We start from the raw sequence: 19,561 nt of genomic DNA, 5'->3' as shown, positions 1-19,561 counted from the left end.
TAACGGCCCTTTATTTCACAACCTTGAATTTATGGATGCTTGTGAGGGGAGAATACAGCATCTCTTGAGAGACTCCCCCACAGTTGTAGCCTGCACCCAGGCACGCTGACGTAGTTTACATGGAGTGCTGTGTGGATCCATCCTTCCTTACTACGGCCTGCAGACAAGCCGTTCTCCTGCCGTATGGAAACCTCTCAATTCCCTTCCTTACTGTGCCTTCGGCCAACACTCGAAAACTCTCAGACAGCTGGCTGTGTATTAAAGTCTATTTATAACAGCAGTGGACAAGTGATTGTTTGTGGAGAATTGTCATTTCTGCTTTGGAGGACAATGGGGGCATTTCTTCTGTGCCCGGTGGGTTCAGCAGCTCAATGCCGCAAACACTGCCTTTCTAAGACGCCTATATTCTGGGGACTGCTGTCCTCAGTGATGGAGATGGCCATTTCAAGTTCAGCAGAGGCCACAGACACTTACGGGGTCTTGGGGATTGCACCACAGCAGGGAGCAGTGACATTCTGTGTGCCGTGGAGAAGCGCAAGAATGCGCGTGGCATGCATACTTATGATCAACATGAAAAATAGCTACATGAAAACAGATTATTTTTGTCCTATAGATCCAGTTAAAGTATAACCATATGCTTAAAAAGTTCTATTCTAGGCTTTCAGGTATTTTTTAACTTCAGAGCTTTTTTTTTTTTAATTAGAAAAATATAATAGCTTTTGACAAAACTAAAATGTTCTGGTTATGCATAGGCAGTAAAGTAAAAACGCAAATGGAAAAAGTCTGTTTGAATTAGTAGATGTTGTACATCTATTTTTCTTTTTCAGAAGAAAATTTACTTGATGGTATGGAAAAATGTTCATATTATAATCAGTGGGAAAAAATAAGTTTTGTTATACGTTTCTGTTTAAAGAAAATGGATAGGGGAAATTATGGTGATTGGGCTTTGGGCCAATTTTCCGTTAGATCAAATTTTTCTAAACTTAATTATTACATAGGTTTGTTTTTCTTCTATTGAAAATGGATTCTTTCATACAGTATACTCTGACTATGGTTTCCCCTCCCCCAACTCCTCCCAGTTCTTCCTAGCTCCCCTCACATTCAGCTCCACACCCTGTCTCTAATTAGAAAATAAACATCTAGGGAATAACAATGAAAGAATGAATCAGAGTAGGAGAAAACAGATGGAAGAGAAAGAGCCGAAGCATAAGAAGCATAGGCAGATGTAGAAACAAACACGTTCACACACACAGGAATCCCCTAAGGACGAAGCCATAAGTCCTACTGTATACACAAAGGTTTCTTTCCTTAAAAACAAACAAGCAAAGCGCCTGGTACACATATGAGAGAAGAAGACCAAGAGCCTGAGATGTGGAGTTTGTTTTCTGATGGCCAGCTTCTGGAGGGTGGCTTGTTTATCCAGTGAGACTCCCTTGGAAAAAACTAACTTTTCCTTTGCAAGTGGTTCTTAGCTGGAGCTAGCTCCGGGTTAGGGGTGAGTGTGTGCCCACTTTTCCTCTCAGCTCTAGGACCCCATCTGGAGCTGACCGGTGCTGCTTAGTCTCTGAGTTCATGTGTACATCGTCAGTGTGTTCTTTTTGGAAGGCCTTGTTTCCTTGATGTCCTCCATCCCCTCTGGCTCATAGACAATCTTTCTGCCTAGAGAAAGATTCCCTGAGCCCTGAGGGAAGATGTTTGATGAAGATATTCCATTTAGGACGGAGTGTTCCAAGGTAGTTTTTTGTTTTTTTTTTTTAATCTAACTTAAGTGTGATGTCATCCTTTTCCCAGCTTTTTGGAAAACATAATGAAATGATATTTCATTTCAAAAGTAATATATTCAGGTTTTTAACATTAGAAAAGCCTAGGGAAAAATTAAAATGATCTGTAGCTTCCTATTCAGATACCATTTGTTATATTAAAAACCTGTCATTTGCATAAGGTTAACAAACTCAATTGAAGAACTTTAAGCTGGACTTTAAGTGAAAAGGACCAGAACCTTCTTGCACAATTGCCAGTCTAAGAAGAAGGATGAACACAGACAGAATCCATGTCCAGGGAGGAATTTTACACAGGAATACTTAGATGATGACTTTGGCTTCTCTGTGTCCCTTTCATCTGGTGAATCTCAATGTTGTCACATCTACGCCGCTGTCCTCACATCCCCATGGTATAATCAATACATTCTGGGTGACTTTTAAGAGGAATAAGTTTTGTAGCTTAAAGATTCAGATTCTCAGTCCCTTTTCTTCTTTAAACCACTGCATTGTAAAGAACCACAAATGGGAACCTCCCACATCGACGTCACGGTAGCCATTGCTCACTTTCAAACCCAGCCTCTAAAATCACAATTACATTTTTATTTGCTTATTTTGCATGTGTGTTTGTGCGAATGTGTGTGGGAGCACATGTTGGTGGGGGTTAACTTTGGGGAGTCACTCTCTTCTTCCACCACAAGGGTCCCAGGGCCGGAACTCAGGATGTCATGTTTGGTGCCCGGCAATGTTTCCTGCTGAGCCCTCTCGCTGGCCTTTGCTTGGCCTTCCAAATCATGAAGTTATTTTTTTATTTTTATTTTTTTGTATGTAGTGTGAGTGCTTAATTTAGTGACTTCTTGAAGTATGTGTATATATACATATGTATATATATATATTTTTCACATTTCCCTGTTTTAGAGGGTATATGGGAGCAAATCAAAAAAGAAGTAACCCTGTGTGCAGCTGTGGGACTGAGATCCAGAGGCAGCAGTGGTAGCCTCGGCTTGAGCTTCGGGGCCTCTTGGACCAGGCTGTGGCCTTGCGCACAATATCTATTGCACCCTCAAGAAGGAAATTAATAATGAGGGCTGAACGGGAGAGCCAGAGCCCTGGGAAGAGGACCCCTCCCAGCAGCACAGTGTTCCTGTTCTCATCCAGGGCAGAACTTGAGAAAGGCTCTGCAGAGCCTGGAATTAGCTTCAGGTTTCTCTGAGGAGATTTTCATTTTTATCCCATGTTCCCACCCACAGAGAGGAAGTAGGGCTGCTTGAAGCTTTCCTCGGGGCCATGTCATGTCAAGCTGTCAAAGATGGGAAGAGAATAGCATTAATTCATCTCCAAAGAGCCTTTCTGTGGGTTTATCAGGGAAAAGAAAGAAATATTCTACAATGATCGTTGCTCTGTGAGGGTTACCAGGGGCAATCAACAATTAAAATGCGAAGATAAAGGGTCAAAGAGGCCAAATGAAGCTAGGGATTTTGTTTCTATTCCAAAAAGTTGATTTTTTTTAAAGAATTTTATTTTAAGGTTTTCATACAGAGAAATGGATTTCATCGTGGTGTTTTATTTTCTTTTTTGGTATTAGGGATTGAACCCAGGGCCTTGCACGTCTTAGGAAAGCTTGCTCAACTAATGACCTGTATTATCAGCCCTGAGAAGGTAGTATGTTGGAAATGGTTCATTCACAGACATAGAATATACAGAAGGCCTTGGTCAGTGGAGACAACAATGAATTTAAAGCAATTAATTAATTAATTAAATCACTTTGGAGCTTGTGTGTGTGTGTGTACATGTATGAGAAAGAGAGAGGAAGCAAAAGGTTAATATCTGTTGTCTTCCTGGACTGCCCTCTAACTTGCTTTTTGTGATCGGGTCTCTCACTGAACCTGCAGCTCATTGATTGGGCTGGGCTAGCTGATCAACCAGCTGCAGGGACCAGTCTGTTTCTGTGCCCCCAGCTCTGGGGTTGCTAGTGAATGCCATCATTCCTGGCTTTTCACAAGGGTATGGGGGATCCAAACCCAAGTCCTCTGGACCATGAAGCACTCTATGCACCAAGCCATCTTCTCAGGCCCTGGAGCTCTACGTGAACAAGTCAAGTTTTCCCTTCTAGACACTTCTAGGAACTGAATTCTTAGAACAATGAAGTCAGCCAGGCAGTTGTGCGAGAAGGAGATGAGGTAGGGTGTTTCTAGGGATGATGCATGGCTGGTGAGCTGGAGAACTGTGTCTTTTTTCCCCCTAAAATTCTTTTTGTACCATGGAGAAAGAGGTTTCCCCCGTGCTCCCTGACATGATGGATTGGATGCTGCTTCCATCAACGCCTTCTAGGAAACTTAACAGGAAGATCAGTCACTCAGGAAAGAGACTCAGAGTCATCCATGAGGGGATAAGGGACAGGAGAGAGAGGACAGAAGAGCCACCCTAAGACGGGAGCTGGGCAGACAGAGTGGAAATGCCTGGCGAGGCCTTGGTCCACCACACCTAGGACGTTAGCACCTTCCTGTGTGTATTTCCAGGCTTGCCTTCTTGGTGCCAGCCCACGTGTGAGGGAAAGGATAAAGCTCAGGGGGTTGTCTGAGAAAAATAGCACCAACTTTATATCTTTTGGTATTTTTTTTTAATAAAATAGGAACAGAAGTCAGAATGCAAGAGCAACTAAAGTAGACAGCACCCTAGTCTAATTCAAAAGGCACATTTATACATGAAAATCCCCAGAGGAAGACACTCTCAAATAATCAACATGAAAATGTTAGCAGAAGTTAGCTGGATCAGGTAGACTTGGGCTGATAGATCTGATAGCTCTCCTCGGGTAGATCCTGTGCTTTCTAATTCTTCGACAACGTGCATGTAATCAATTTATGATAACAAATCTGGAATAAACACCCATCGTAGAAAACATAGGAAAATAAAAGAAGTGTAAACAAGCTAGTGGCGCTCTTCCCATCTCTACTGCCAGCTAAAGGTGCCGGTGGCATTTTTTTTTGTTAAATTATTTCTAGTCATTTATTTTTATTGCTAGTCATCTCTAAAGGTATGCATATCGTGTGATAAAGGCCACATATTATTTAAATTTAGTGCCTTCTTTTTCAAAACATTTTAACATTATAGAGCCATGTATTTTTGTTTAAATGTTAATATAGATCATATGTATAATTCTTTTTTTTGTTCCTTATTTTTAATGTTGACTTTCAACATGAAGCCAGCATGTTTGTTCATGAATCATGAACTATATTTCAGATTATGTTCTAGTGAACAATCATAATTCAGTTATCTGCTGCTACATAATAAGTTAGTATAAAATTTAGTGTCTTAACATAGTAACTTATTGTCCCCTCAGGTGGTTCTGTAGGGTGAGTGGGCTGAACTCAGGTTTTTCCCTCCTCTGGGAGTCAGAAAGAATGGGGCATTTGACATGACTGGTTCATACAAACAGGTTCTTTCCCATGGTACTCAGAGCTCCAAGAGGCAGGAAGTAGAAGCAGACAGTCCATTTATTTATTTATTTATTTATTTATTTATTTATTTATTTATTTATTTATTTATTTATTTTTTGAGACAGGGTTTCTCTGTAGCTTTTTTGGTTCCTGTCCTGGAACTAGCTCTTGTAGACCAGGCTGGCCTTGAACTCACAGAGATCCGCCTGCCTCTGCCTCCCGAGTGCTGGGATTAAAGGCGTGCGCCACCACCGCCCGGCCCAGACAGTCCTTTTAAAGACGAGGGTTTATATCTAGCACAGTGTCACTTCCGCCATATTCTACAATAGACAACAGTCTCCAACCAACCTTGATTCAAGAATGAGAAGGAGTAGAGTCCGCAAGGAAGAGTGGCATGTGCTTTTTAGAGAAGGTGACAAAGATTGGCTGCCATCTTTGGAGTCCAGATTATTTTTGAAAATGTATTGAAGTATAGTTTGGTAAAATTTTTATAGACTTTTGATGTTTCCTCTTAAAAGATTCTATAGAAGGCAATCTCGTTCATGTCTCTTGAAGGAGAAGTAGACTGTTGGGGTCGACCCGCCTCCGTAGAACCAGGGTGCTGTGAGAAGTCAGAGCTGGGATGGAGTGCTCGCAGGTCAGAGTTCTTGACTGCTGAATGACTAGTTATGCCTCAGGCAAACGCTGAACTTCCCATTCCCTGAAGTTCAACTCAGGCTGTCCCTGTCCAACAGACCTCCAGGGCCAAACCTCACCATGAGCAGAGAAGCCAGGAGGGAATATGTGGAGAACGCTGGGTCAGCCCTGAAGGGAACATGGCGGGAGATACCACTGCTGGGAACTGATTAGAGATACGGCTGAGAGGGCCGATGGGAGGAAAGAAGGAGGTGCTGGACAAGGTGACCAACTGGATACAGAAAACTCCAACCTCACCTTAAAGATACAAGGTACCTGTCGGGCTTAGCAGCACTGACTGACCATTGCTGTTTCTCCTGATCATCATCATCATCATCATCATCATCATCATCATCATCATCACCATCTAATAAAATTTAAAAACAAGGGGCTGATGTGTTCTTGTGTATAATGGGTTTCATTTGTTCAGCAGATTTTCTTGGGCAGCTGTGGAGTTCTAGGCACTGAGGCAGTTCCTGAGGATTTAATGGCAAACTGGCCAGGGCAGCCTGTTCCTCCTGGAGCTTCTTGTGTGGACAATAATCAAAGCCATACGTGTGAATCAGTCATGTCCAGTGTCTCAACATTGAGAAAGACAACAAAAACCATCTTTTCTGTAAAACTCACAACTGTTTATTATAATTCCAAGTCAAATCTCAATGAGGAGTTTCTAGTCCACTCTTTTCCCTTCCCTCTTTGGTAACCCCTATTTCTGACTAACTTGCCACCCCAACTCCCAATTTAAAATCTGAGGATGGTACTTCTGGTTGGTAGCTACATCAAAGCACCCCAGAGAAAAAGGCCTGGAACCTAAAGAGAGGGACTATGTAAGTAAGTAAATGGCACACATGGTTACGGATAAGAGGAGTCTAAGATTGTAGCGGACAAACTGGAGGGAGACTCAGAAGAACCAATGGACACAGAATAAAGTTTAACCAAATATTTGGGTACCCAGTACCCAGGTCGAATTGGAACATGCTATTTTCTATCACAGTGAACTTAGGTCAGACACCCAAGCTAGCTGCAAGAGAGGCTAGAAATGTAAGTATCTGGTTCTTTAAGTGTACACAGCAGTGGGATGTGGTTTTTTGTCTTAAGACAAGGGCTTCCTAAAATCTCCAAAAAATTAAGTTAATTTTAAAAGATCAGATATATCCTAGCTGAAGAGTGGCAACCTTTTTTTTTTTTCAGACTACAACCCTGATTACAAATCCAGGACATTCTTGGCAACACTATGGTTGCTACATTGTTGATTTTTTTTTTTAACTTTCAGAAAGCAAGCTGATCGGGTGAAAGAGCACTGAGAATTCCATTCTTCGCTGTGTATTTAATTATTTCTACACTGGAGCAAATGCCATGGACTGAAGTTTTTCATGGGAATTCAGGCCCCACTCTCTTTGGCAGTGAGTCCTAACTATTTTTGGAAGTTGGAAAAAAATGCAGAGAATCTGGTTTACTGTTGGTCATGTACAGTAATGTTATTTTTGTGTATCTAGGACAATGACATGGTCAATGTTTTTAATTGACTTTCTTGGGACATAAGGGTGGGCTTTAGGTCCAGAATAAGGCAGAAGAAACACAGTTGGCTCTGATCCTGTCCCATTGGTCTATACTCACTCACAGGAATCCCTTTTCCCTGAGTGCCTGGAATGGCTTCCCTGCAGAGCCAGGCTGCTTTCCGGCTTTCTTTCCATTTGACTATAGCTTGTTTGTTCTCTAGGACTTGCTGGGAAATGTTCACCCTAAGAATCCGTACACTAGCAACTGTGTTCTGTGTCACCTAATCACTGTGCTGTTGGGCAAGTTGTTTAGGCATTTAGAGCCTGTTTCTTTCTCTGCTTCTCTTTTGGGAAGGCAGGGTCATGTGAATCTCAGTTGTTTTATTTATGAAAGAAAATATTTGATGAAATGATTCCTGATCAGGATGCTTTGGGATGTAAACAGAATGCCCAAATAAAAATGGCTTTAAAAATAAGAAACGTGCCACACATAAAATCCAGGTCTCTGAGTTATTTTAGGGGCCAGCCCATGGTTCAAGGATCAAGAACATGGTTCTTTTGTTCCATGGTGCTGCCATCTTATTGGTGATGTCTTTCCTTGGGTCAGATGACCATCATAGTTACAGACATCAAGAATAGGTAAGAGGACATCCCAGAAGGGAAAAAGGAACTTCTTCCTTGTGAGTGCTCTTGTGAGGAAACATTCTGGGTAAGTCTGGCTTCTAGATCCCCTGCCATTGTCTCAAAGGAAGGCAAGGAAATGATGTTTATGATCTGAAACCTCTTTATGGGTGAGGGGGGATAGAGAACTGCAAAATCCTTTCACCTTCCAACATCTTATTTGTCTGTGGTTCTTGAAATCTGCATCAGTGAAGGAAAGGGTCAGGCTGAGGCTCTGGTGTTCTGGCGTTGGAACTTCTGTGACTCTGAAAAGGTAAACAACAGTAGCCTTCTCCCATGAAAGGCAATATGTAAGGGGGTAAGGATAATACTTTCTACAGCCTTCTTCATGGGGTGGGTGGTTTAATAGAAATGGTTCCCTTAGGATCATAGGGTATGACACTATTTGAAAGGAGTAGAATGTGTGTCTTTGTTGGATTGGCACGGCCTTGTTGGAGGAAGTGTGTCCCTGGGGGGTGGGCTTTGAGGTTTCAGAAGCTCAAGTCAACTCCAGTGTCTCTGAATCCTCTCTCTTCCTGTTGCCTGTCCATCTGTAGAACTCTCAGCCGCCTCTCCAGCACCGTGTCTGTCTGCTTCCCACCATGACAATAATGACTAAATCTCTGAATGTAATCCAGCCCCAATTAAATGTTTTTATTTATGAGAGTTTCCATGGTCATGGTGTCTCCTTACAGCAATACAGACCCTAGGATAATAGGGGAGAATTCAAACAGCCTGAAATGGGGGTGGGCATGATTGTACTACAATTGCTGTAGAATATTATTTTAAGGTGTGTTACTTTTGTTTATGCTATGGAATATTTGTTTTATGACTCAAAGATGTGTATGATTAAATAAAATTCACCTGTGGTCAGGAGACTGAGTCAGCAACTACTTGGTAGGAAGTTGTAGGGAGGAACCAGGTGGAGAAGGGTTTTTAAGGAGGGGCAAGGAGGAGCATGAGGGCTTCTGGAGAGACTCAAGAAGGTGAGCTAGTGAGCTGTTTGCTAATCCTCAGGCTGTGACTCTTGTGGCTGAAGTGCTGCTGGTAGCAGCAGAGCTGCAGTTGTTGGCTAGGATAGTAGCAAGCACCAGAGACACCCCGCCCCCCGTGCTGGTATTCCAAGTGTATCCATCTTAGGTTTTCCTGTGTGCACAGAAAACACTTTACTGACTGAGCCACCTCTCCACCCACAAGACTTTCCCTTGGAAACCATATTGTCATCTGGACTTGTGGGCTCCAGAGCAGTGGTTGGCAAATCTGCAGATGTTCTAATGTGAATAAGCCTCTGGTGGTGCTAGCTGCCATTGTCTTCTTTGCTGGCCACAACTGATATCCTTTTTAAAGATTCTGGTGATGGTATGGGAGTTCTGCTTTGCTGTCAGAAAAGGTCATATTTTTTTAAAAAGGCATTATAACAGTTTCATTTTATTTTGGGAATAGCATATTTACTTGAAAGAATACTTGGTAAACTGTGACTATTAAAATCTGGGTGTTTGGCAGGTATTTTCCCCAGAATAATCCAACGCTACTGTTCCAAAGAAAACAACCAGTAATGTGCTTGTCAATGTTAAAATCTGGAATTTCAAGCAAAAAATACAATTCTAATACAATATATCAGTCACCATGAGATGAAGCTTACCAAATAATTCCTAAAGAGTTTTCTGAGCTCGGTGTTATAATAGCACCTACTAAATTATTAGTGACTTATATAATTTATTGTTTGTAAATTAATGCCTCAGTGCTTGGAAGACATTCATAACCAGAGAGTTAATATTTTCTAATTGGCATAGATTACATAATACACATATAACATGGTAGTGAAGGATTCATCCAAAGTATGTGAGGCCCGTGGATTTTAGTGTACCTGAAAACTTCATGGATACTGTTTATAACCACATTACAGTTAATTTTAAAGAAACTGTTACTGAAGTTTTGTGTAGTATCAAAAAGTCATAGTCACAGTTATCTGACGAGGTTACAGAATTGCTCCTCTCAAACACAGAATGGCAAGCTCGAGTAATCTTTATCATAGGAAACCATAGTTCATAATATCCTATTACTTAGTTTATGAATAGCCAGAAGACAGGAGTTTGAAATCTCCAAACACAAAGCAAAGATAAAGAGGAAGCACCACTACCTGCCCAGATTTGATCATTACACGCTATACACATGTATACCACATTGTATCCTATAAATATGTATATTTAACTATCGTGAACAAAGATGTATTATGAACTGTATTTTCTCAATACCGAATCTTTTCCCAAACTGAGAATACTAAAGTATTTTTCCTTGGCATATAAAACAAAACGAACAAAAAACCAAAAGCAAAATAAAACCACTTGGTGTTGGTGGCACACACCTTTAATCCCAGTACTTGGGAGGCAGAGGCAGGAGAATCTCTATGAGTTTAAGGCCAGCCTGATCTACAAATGAGTTCTAGGACAGCTAGAGCTACACAGAGAAATCATGTGTTGAAAACCAAAAAAGAAAAACAAAACAAAATAAACAAAAAACCAAGTCAAACCAACAAAAAAGCCAAACCAAACCAAAAACAAGATCCCAACTATGTATGGTAGCGTATATTTAATCCTAGAACTCAGGAGGCATAGGCAGGCAGATATCTGTGAGTTTAAGACTTTCCCCTTTCTTTTCCTCCCTAGCCAGGCATGGTTTCCCCCCATTGAGTAGGCTTATAGTCCAATTATATAGCTATTGGTTACTGACAAGATGCGTATGCCACTATTGTTCCTATAGGTCATGCTGCTAATTGTGGTTGGAAAGGACTTTTGATTTCTCCCTTCCCTTGCAGGCTGCATAACACCTTCTGGATCTATGAAAGCTCTAATACAGGAAGGAGGCATCCACCATGTATAATCTTTAATAAATAAATTCATTTTTTTCGGTTTTACTTTCCAATACAGTAGCTAGTGGTAAATGTAGCCCTTTTTATAAAAACAAACAAACAAACAAAAGAACCCCAAGCTTTTAAGGGTCTTCAGTAATTTCTAAGTATGTGAGAAGGTCCCAGGACCAAAATTTGACAAGCATTATTCTATTACATAGAATAATGTACTAGTCGGGTAAGCATAAAGTCGGGACTCACTGGCAAGTTCTACGTAATCTAGCGTGAATGACTTGCACGCTATGTTACATCACCTAGGTATCCTTTGGATTGTTCCTCTCTGCCGACACAGTCCAGTGTGGAAAACTGTAACGAACACAATGCACAGATATGGAATTTGTATCTGTGATGAGAGTCTCCCGAAGATCTCCGATTCGGATTGTCACTAATACACAGAGCCTCCCCCCCACCAAATGACCAAAGGGTTCCAATTCTTTCTTATTTAAAAAAAAAAAGAATGTTTTATGTTCTCTACTTAATGGCCACCCTATAATTCTGATCCCAATCAAAAGGCATGCTTTTATTTTTGCCGTTTTCCCCTCTAAATGGGTGAGAATGAAACATGTAATTAGGAGACATCCGCTTAAGGTTTGGCTAGCTGACCACTGTGACTGGACAACACAATTGCCTTTAGGTAGGATTCGGAAAGTATTTGCTTTCAAGTTGTTCATTTTAAAAGGTCCTCTGCTCATTTTCAGTGCCCGTATGGAGCTACTTCATCTCGGTGAATCATTAGTGCCTTCAGGGCCTGATAAAAATGTTGCCCAAACCCAGAGAAATAAATAAGGCCGTGGTTTGGGAAGGACATTGTCGTAGAATTACATTTTATTGAGAAATTTTTTTTTGAAATAATATTGTTATCTTAGTGACTTTTATATGGCTGTGATAAAATACCATGACCAAGGCAACTTATAAAAAAAGCACTAATTGGGTTTACATTTTCAGTGGGTTATGGATCCATTGTGGCAGGGCTGTGTGGCAGCAAAAAGCAGCCATGTTTGCTGGAGTGGCTGAGAGCTGACATCTTGATCTACAAGTAGGAGGTGGTGGTGGTGGGGTTTTTCAACAAGGTCACACCTCCTAATCCTTCCTGTATAGTTCTAACAACTGGGGACCAAATATTCAGACATATGAGTCTGTAAGTGTTGGGCAATATTATTTTAAGGTGTGTTACATTTGTTTAGGTTGCATTTGTTTAGCTCTGGGAAGCTGTGTTACTGTGCCTGTCTAAAACATCTGATGGTCCTCATAAAGAGATGAACAGCCAATAGCAAGGCAGAAGAGAGGAATAGGCGGGGCTGGAAGGCAGAGAGAATAAATATAAGGAGAAATCTGGGAGAGGGAGATCTGAGGATCTGGGAATGAGAGAGGAAGGAGGAGGACTTCAGGGGCCAGTCACCCAACTACACAGTCAGACATGGAGTAAGAAGGAAATAAAAGATAGATAGAAATAAAGATAAAAACCCTGAGGCCAAAGATAGATGGGAATAATTTAAGAAAAGATGGCAAGAAACAAGCCAAACTAAGGCTGGGTACTTATAACTTTTTTTTTAAAAAAGGTCTCCCCGTGTGATTTATTTGGGAGCAGGGTGGCAGCCCCCACCCCCTATAAGAGTTCAAAATCCAAAGACTGAAGCATCATACAATGGTCATTCTCCTTCAGTCCACTACTGGGGTTGGATGTCTGGAACCTGAAGGAGAGAACTGATTCCTGGAGGTTGTCTACTGAGCTCCTCTCTCTCTCTCTCTCTCTCTCTCTCTCTCTCTCTCTCTCTCTCTCTCTCTCTCTCTCTCTCACACACACACACACACACACACACACAAACGCACACATACACACACAATAAGGAGTAAAAGGAGGGATTTCAGCAAATTCCTAGATTGCGTTTACCCTGCTTTAAGCTGCTAAGTGGCCATTATAGAAGGAACTGAAGCATTTAACAGACACACCAGTGATCCTCTGGTTAAACAGTGCAGGTTCTCTGCCACAAGGAAGGACTTTTTCCCATGGCAGTAATTAGTTAGCAGTCGGTGTGAGCCTAATAAATACTCTGAGGGAGAGTGAATGGAAGAGAATGTTTGCTAAGAAGTTGCCTTCCTGTTTGTCATCGTTCGGTGAGGCAGTTTGGAGGAGCCCAGTTTGACACCATTTATGTAGCAGTTGGCAATTGCAATTACTAGTAGAAAACCACAGTGGCTCATTCCTGCAGCCCTAGCACGTAGATTGAGCCAGGAGGATTGTCTCAAGCTGCAGACCAGCCTGGGCTCTGCAGGGTGACCATGTCATAGAGCGAGAGCAAGGGATAAAAGAAAGTAAAAATGATATCGTGGTACATAATAGGCTTCTGTGGCTTTGAATGTATTTAATTTTCTGAGATTCCCTGAACTTAGGAGTTGAAGATGATAATGTCTTTCTTTCAAGGGCTGTGGAATAACTCACACGAATTGTCTACGGAGGACTGACACAGTATTGAGGGTACCATGAAGTTTAGCTGTTTACTCTTATTATTATTAAAGCTAGTATTCTGTTTGGAAGCCCTGGTGTGCCATTGACCTAGAACACGGGTCAGATTCTTAGTTTGGATTAAAGATGGCCTGACAGGCTAAGGAAAGATTGACGAAGGCTGCGAACAGCCTTGTGCTGCCCAGATTATCATCGGAGGCAACAAAAATAGTTCAACAGCAGGATGATTACGGTTAAGATGTTCTTCCTCTTGACCACTGTGGTTACAGAGGGAACCCGCTGGGGTACTAACCAGAGATGCAGAGGGCTTGAACCTGTGTGTAAGTTAGCTGGGTGACATGTAGGCTCATTCTGGACGTCAGAGCATCTGAAAACTTTATTAGATTGGCACCCATGGCCTACGAGACAGAATAGATTCTAAACAGTTCTGGCAAGAAATCTTCTCCTACGGCTGTTTTCAATTTAGGAATTAATCAGTCATTTTATAGCAGGTGAAATTATTAGGTTCCAGCCTGGGTTTATCCTACAGTTTAAAAAAAAAATGCCAGGAAAGCTGTTCAAGGCCTATGTAATTACGTAAAGTCATCAATTGGAGTGTGTGCCATAACAATCCCTGTTGCAAAAATCAATTGTGGGAAGAGGAATTGTATAGTCCAAGCTATGCATTTGTTTTAGATTTTGGCAGCAGAGCCAGAAGTTTCCAGGCAGTAAGCTGAAGCTTGTAACATTTTCAATATGGTTTGGGTTTAATTCTAATTTGACCTTATGCTTATCTATCGAACAAATGAGCAGATGTTAGCATTTTATATGCAAGAGTCCTAATGGCTCATTCTAGCTCTTTATTATTTAGTGGTATGTAATTGACTCATTTCTATTGCTGTGATAAAACACCATGACCAAAAGCCACTTGGGAGGAAAGGGTTCATTGAGAATCGGATAATTCGCAAGTCACCCTCCATCACTGAGGGAAGTGGGGGCAGGAACCGAAGCAGAAACTACAGAGAAACACTGTGTACTAGCTTACTCCTCACGGCTTGGTAAGCTCCCCAGAGGTGCCTGGCACTGCCCACACTGGGCTAGCCCTTTTACAACAACCGTCAATCTAGAAAATGCCCCGCGGGCCAATCTGATGGGGGCATTTCCTCAGTTTAGGTTCCCTCCTGTCAGAGGGACTCGAAATTGTGTCAAGCTGCCCAAACTCGAACCAGGACAATCATTAAGACTGTTTCATGAGTGGGAGGCATCCTGGGCTACATAGTGAGTTCCAGGCCAGCCCAGATATCCCACAAGTCCTTATCTCAAAAACCAGCCCAAACCAAGCAAATAAAAGGAAAACATCAGGTTTTCTAAGTTAATCTAAGTTAGTTAATCTAACTATCATTCTTTGGATTTTTGCTACTCACAACTTGGACTTAACATCATTATCACCTGGGAATTAGAAGCGGAGACTCTCAGACCCCTTCAGACCAACTGGGTTGGCATTTTAACACAATCCCAAGGTCAATTGTTTGCACAACGAATATCGGCTCTAGGAGGCTCTGCTTTAGGCCACAGGAAGCTAATCATGTGATCAGAGCACCCAGCAGACAAGCAGAGCCCCAGATTCTTCAGAAGGAGTTTTTGGATACTTTCTTTCAAAATTGCCAACAGTTCACAATTAAGGTGAGGTGTTTTAGTGCACAGGGAAAATGCAGGAACTCGGAAACAGCACTGCCCACCGCTTGGTATAGATAGGTCTAATTTTAACTACTTGTCATTATCTGACTTATCTCTCTTTATTAAAAATACTTTTATTGAGATTATATGTATAAATACATAACAATATATATATAACAGACAATATGTATGTATAACAAAATGTATAATTCAGTCAAATAAATTCTTTTTTCTGAGAAAATTTTATTGGCCTTTTGAATACAATTTATTTGACAGGAAGGATGGTCCCCTCACACTTCGGCTGGGACCAGGGCAAGGCCTCCTCTTGACTGATTCTGTGTTTGGCCCCAATGCACCCTGTCCTGTACTTCTTGTCTGAAGTGTTGAAACCTGGCCTGCCCGGAACCACACAGAAGTCCAGGCCGTAGATCCCATTGCTTGGGTCAGATTTGATGCCCAGGTCAATGTGTTCTTGAATTCCAAAGGCTAAGTTTCCAGTATCTGAGAAGTTATTTTTCCCTAACTCATACTCCTGCACCTTCAGGCCTTTCTCCAGGAATCCTTCTGCCTTGACTCCACGGACAGGGCAGTGAGCAGCAATCTTTTCATTTCTCTTGTGCCTAAGGACCTAGAGGCGTATCTAGCTTTGGGAAATACAGGTGTCTGTTCTGTGAGCTGCTCCAACACCTTGGCTGCCCCGGGTCAATCTGTCTCCGCTCTCCCCAATACAGATACTGAGACAGAGCTTGCGGATCCAAAGTCCCCGCATGGGGTTCTGCTTTTCACCTTGATCTTGTGACATGATGGAAAGCAGGGAGAGAGACAGTCAAATAAACATGCTCACACTTGAGGCAATGCCACCTCTGTCCATCCGAGAACCTTCAATCAGCATCCCTAAGCGAAACTCTGACCCATCAACAATAGCAATTGTTCCTTCCCCTAGCCTGTGGCCACTACTATTTTACTGGGTGAATCTTCCTACTCTAGGTAACTTCACTAAGTTGGAGGCAAGTGTTCTTTTGGGTGTGGTATTTTTATTTTTCACTTATAATGCTTCCAAGGTTCGTTCATGTTGACTTGCACCAGTAATTTCCCTTTCTTTTAAAGGCAGAACCATATTCCATAGCATGTTTACATCATATCTTGTTTATCTGTGTATTCATTGTTTGGTGAACTACTGGGTGATTTCTACCATACTTTGTTGCTATGAATATTGATGTATAAATATCTTTTTCAGTCCTCTTATCAATTTATTTTTTAAACTTCCAGAAATGGAACACACAGGTCCCATAACTGCTCCGAGTTTCAGTTTTACAGTGTGGCTGTTTCTCAGAGTGACTGTGCTTCCATTCTCAAGTATCTTCAAGATGTCCTCTCTTCTGGACCTGTCTCATCTTCACGGCTGGGAAGTGGCATCTCACTAATGTGCATTCTCTAGTGACCGGTGGTAGTGAGCACCTTTTTACTAGCTATTTATTTATCTTCTTTGTGGGAATGTCGTCAAGTCCTTTAACCATTTAGTTACTTATTTATTGAGACAGGGCTATTTTAAAGTTGTGGCTTTTATATTTTTCTCTGAAAGCCTGGAAATTAACCCTTTACCAGATATATTGCCTTTGAATGCTTTCCAGCACTGGGGATGGCCTTTTTTTATTTTTATTTTTTGACTGTATTCTTTGAAGTATAAAAGTTGTAAATTTTAATGAAACTCAATTTAGATATGCTTTGTGGCTTAAACTTTTGGTTTTGCAATAAATCATTGCTGAGCCCCAAACTGTGATGCTCTCCTCCCATCCTTTCTTTTAAGCGTCTACATTTAACGCTTTGGTTCACTTTGACTTTATCTATAAATATGGAATAAATGATGGCCTAACTTTATCCTTTTAAATGTTGGTGTCCAGTTTGCTCAGTGCTATTTGCTGCAGACTTTTTCCCAGTTTGGTGCCTGTTCTCTTCCTGCAAGTCATCTGACTATGCCTTGAGGACACATTTTAGAGCCCCTTATTTTTTTTTTATTTTATTTTATTATTTTATTTGTTGATCTGCCTACTTTCATGCAAATACTGTGCTATTTTAAATATTGTAAAAAGTAAAATCATCGACAGAGTTTCTAAGAATATTGATAGAATACCTTTGCTTTACAGTTTCCATCCTTTTCTACAGGGCACCTCTGAAATTGGTGTGCATAATTCCCAGGAGTATTTTCACGCATTTATCGCATTTTTATGTATATGTAGGTAGAGTTTTCCCATCCCAGGAGCTGCTTCCAAATTACTACACAGAGATATATTAATTGTAAATGCTTGGCCAATAGCTCAGGCTTATTACTAACTAGCTTGTACATTTTAAGTTAACCCATATTCCTTATTTACTCTCTGCCACATGGCAGTACCTTTATACCTTTATATAGCATAGCACATTCATCTCTTGCTCCTGCTACATCTGGCTGGCAACCTGACTCTGTCTTCCTTCTTCCCCGTCCTTAGTTTGATTTTTCTGCCTAACCTTATCCTGTCCAGCTTTTGGCAATCAGTTTCTTTATTAAACCAGTCACAGTAACATATATTTACACAGTGTAAAGAAATATTGTGCAGCATGTATCTATTAGTTTCTAAGTTTCTATTCAAATATTAGCTTATAATCAGACCTTTTCAGTTTGTCTTTCGTTCTTTCTATTTTTACTCCACCCCCCACCCCAGAAACAGGGTTTCTCTGTGTAACAGCCCTGGAACTTGCTTTGTAGGCTTGCCTTGAGAGGTTGTGTTTCTTTATTTTGCAATACATTTTATAATCATTCTGGAATGTGCGTACTTAATTTTATTTGCTGTATAGCATTCCTCTCTATCCAAACTGACTTATAGTTTTAAATTTATTTCTCCAATAAGAGGCAACTAGGTTGTTTCTAACATTGTTTTAGCCAATGTTCTATTTCTGTGAAGAGACACTGTGGCCACTACAACTCTTTTAAAAGAAAACATTGAAGTTGGGATTTGCTTCCATTCAGAAGTTTAGTCCATTGTTGTCATGGTGGGAAATATGGCAGCACACAGGCAAATGTTTTGCTTAAGAAGTAGCTACCAGGACAGGAACCAAAAGCTACGGAGAAACCCTGTCTTGAAAAAAAGAAGAAGTAGCTAAGAGTTCTACATCTGGATCTGAAGGCAGCAGGGACCTGGACCTGGCTCGAACATTTGAGACCCAAAAGCCCATCCCCAAGTGACACACTTCCTCCAACAATGCCACATATGTGAGCCTATGGAAATCATTCCCAAACCATCACAAATGTCTTAAACCTTTTAAAACTATATTTTCTAAATGTCCATGTGTACATACATGTGCACATGAGTCAGGGGACAATTCATGGGAGTCAGTTCTCTTCTTATGTTATGTGGGTCCTGGGTACGAAGCTCAGGTTGTCAGACCTGGTGGCAAGCACCTTTCCTTTACTCACTGAGGCATCTCACTGGCCCAATGAGTACTTGACAAGGCCTGCTTTCACCTTTATTGTGGTTGTCAGCTTTCCAATACTGTAACAAACAATCTAAGACAATATGTTTATCAAGAAGAAAGCTTCGCGTTAGCTCATGGTTTCAGAGGTGTCAGTTGATCCAGCGTCAGTTGATCCTGTTACTTTGGGCATCTGGTGAGGCAGAACATCACATCATGATGGAAACTGTGTGGAAAAGCAAACTTTTCATTTCATGGTGGGGTCTTGTAAAAGAGAGAGAGGAAAGGGTGGGATTCCTACTCTCCTCCACAAGGGCGTATACTAATGACCTAAGACTACTTGCCAGGCCCCACCTCTTACATGTTCTACCATTCCCCAATAGCAGCAAGCTGTTAAGTAAACTTCTATAATACATAGGCCTTAGGGAGACAGTCCAGATCCAAACTGTAGCTTCCATTAAATGCAATCAGGTTGGAACAACTATCACATTTAACTGCACCAAACCAGTTCCAGACTAACATAAAACCCCAGGAAACCTGTCCAGTTTGAAGTACAACCTTAATTAATATTGCTTTTGGCTTTATGATTCCATTAACACAATATCAGATCTTTTATGTTGGTTGTCACCCTCCTGAGTCAGTGGCAATAGAGAATGTAGTAGTCTACGCTAACATCTTCCGGAAGCTGAGTCATGAGGTTGCCAGTGTTTGTTACTGCTCACCCCTTCACCCATCAGGCTGAATGCTTGTCATCCTGGGAGTTAAGGGACCTGCCCATGATGTACAAGACTGTTGGGGGATGTCTCCGAGGAACCAGAAAGTTGCTATGTGGGCAGGATCACCGATCCGAGTGGAAGGCCAGGACTGAGTCCCAGTTCTGTCAGTTGCTGTTGCATGGTCATGGATGAGACTCTCAGCCTGTCCACATCTTTTATTTCCCCATCTACTAAGCGGTAGTGACAAGATGATGCTTTGTTCAAAGAGCTGTCTGAGCTCTTAGTGAGATGGTATCTGTAAAAGGAACAGTAGGATCTGTAAATGGTTACACACACACACAC

General features: G+C 41.4%; 1 pseudogene; it reads right to left on the bottom strand.

The window, feature by feature from the left end:
• Positions 1–15,321: 15,321 nt before the first annotated feature.
• Positions 15,322–15,858, bottom strand: LOC142852807 (large ribosomal subunit protein uL5-like; annotated as a pseudogene).
• Between the last annotated feature and the right edge of the window lie 3,703 nt (positions 15,859–19,561).

The sequence above is a fragment of the Microtus pennsylvanicus genome, chromosome 6 (assembly GCF_037038515.1).
Source record: "Microtus pennsylvanicus isolate mMicPen1 chromosome 6, mMicPen1.hap1, whole genome shotgun sequence".
NCBI lineage: Eukaryota > Metazoa > Chordata > Mammalia > Rodentia > Cricetidae > Microtus > Microtus pennsylvanicus.
Note: the sequence above shows the minus strand (reverse complement) of the source record. Positions and strands in the feature narration are given on the sequence as shown.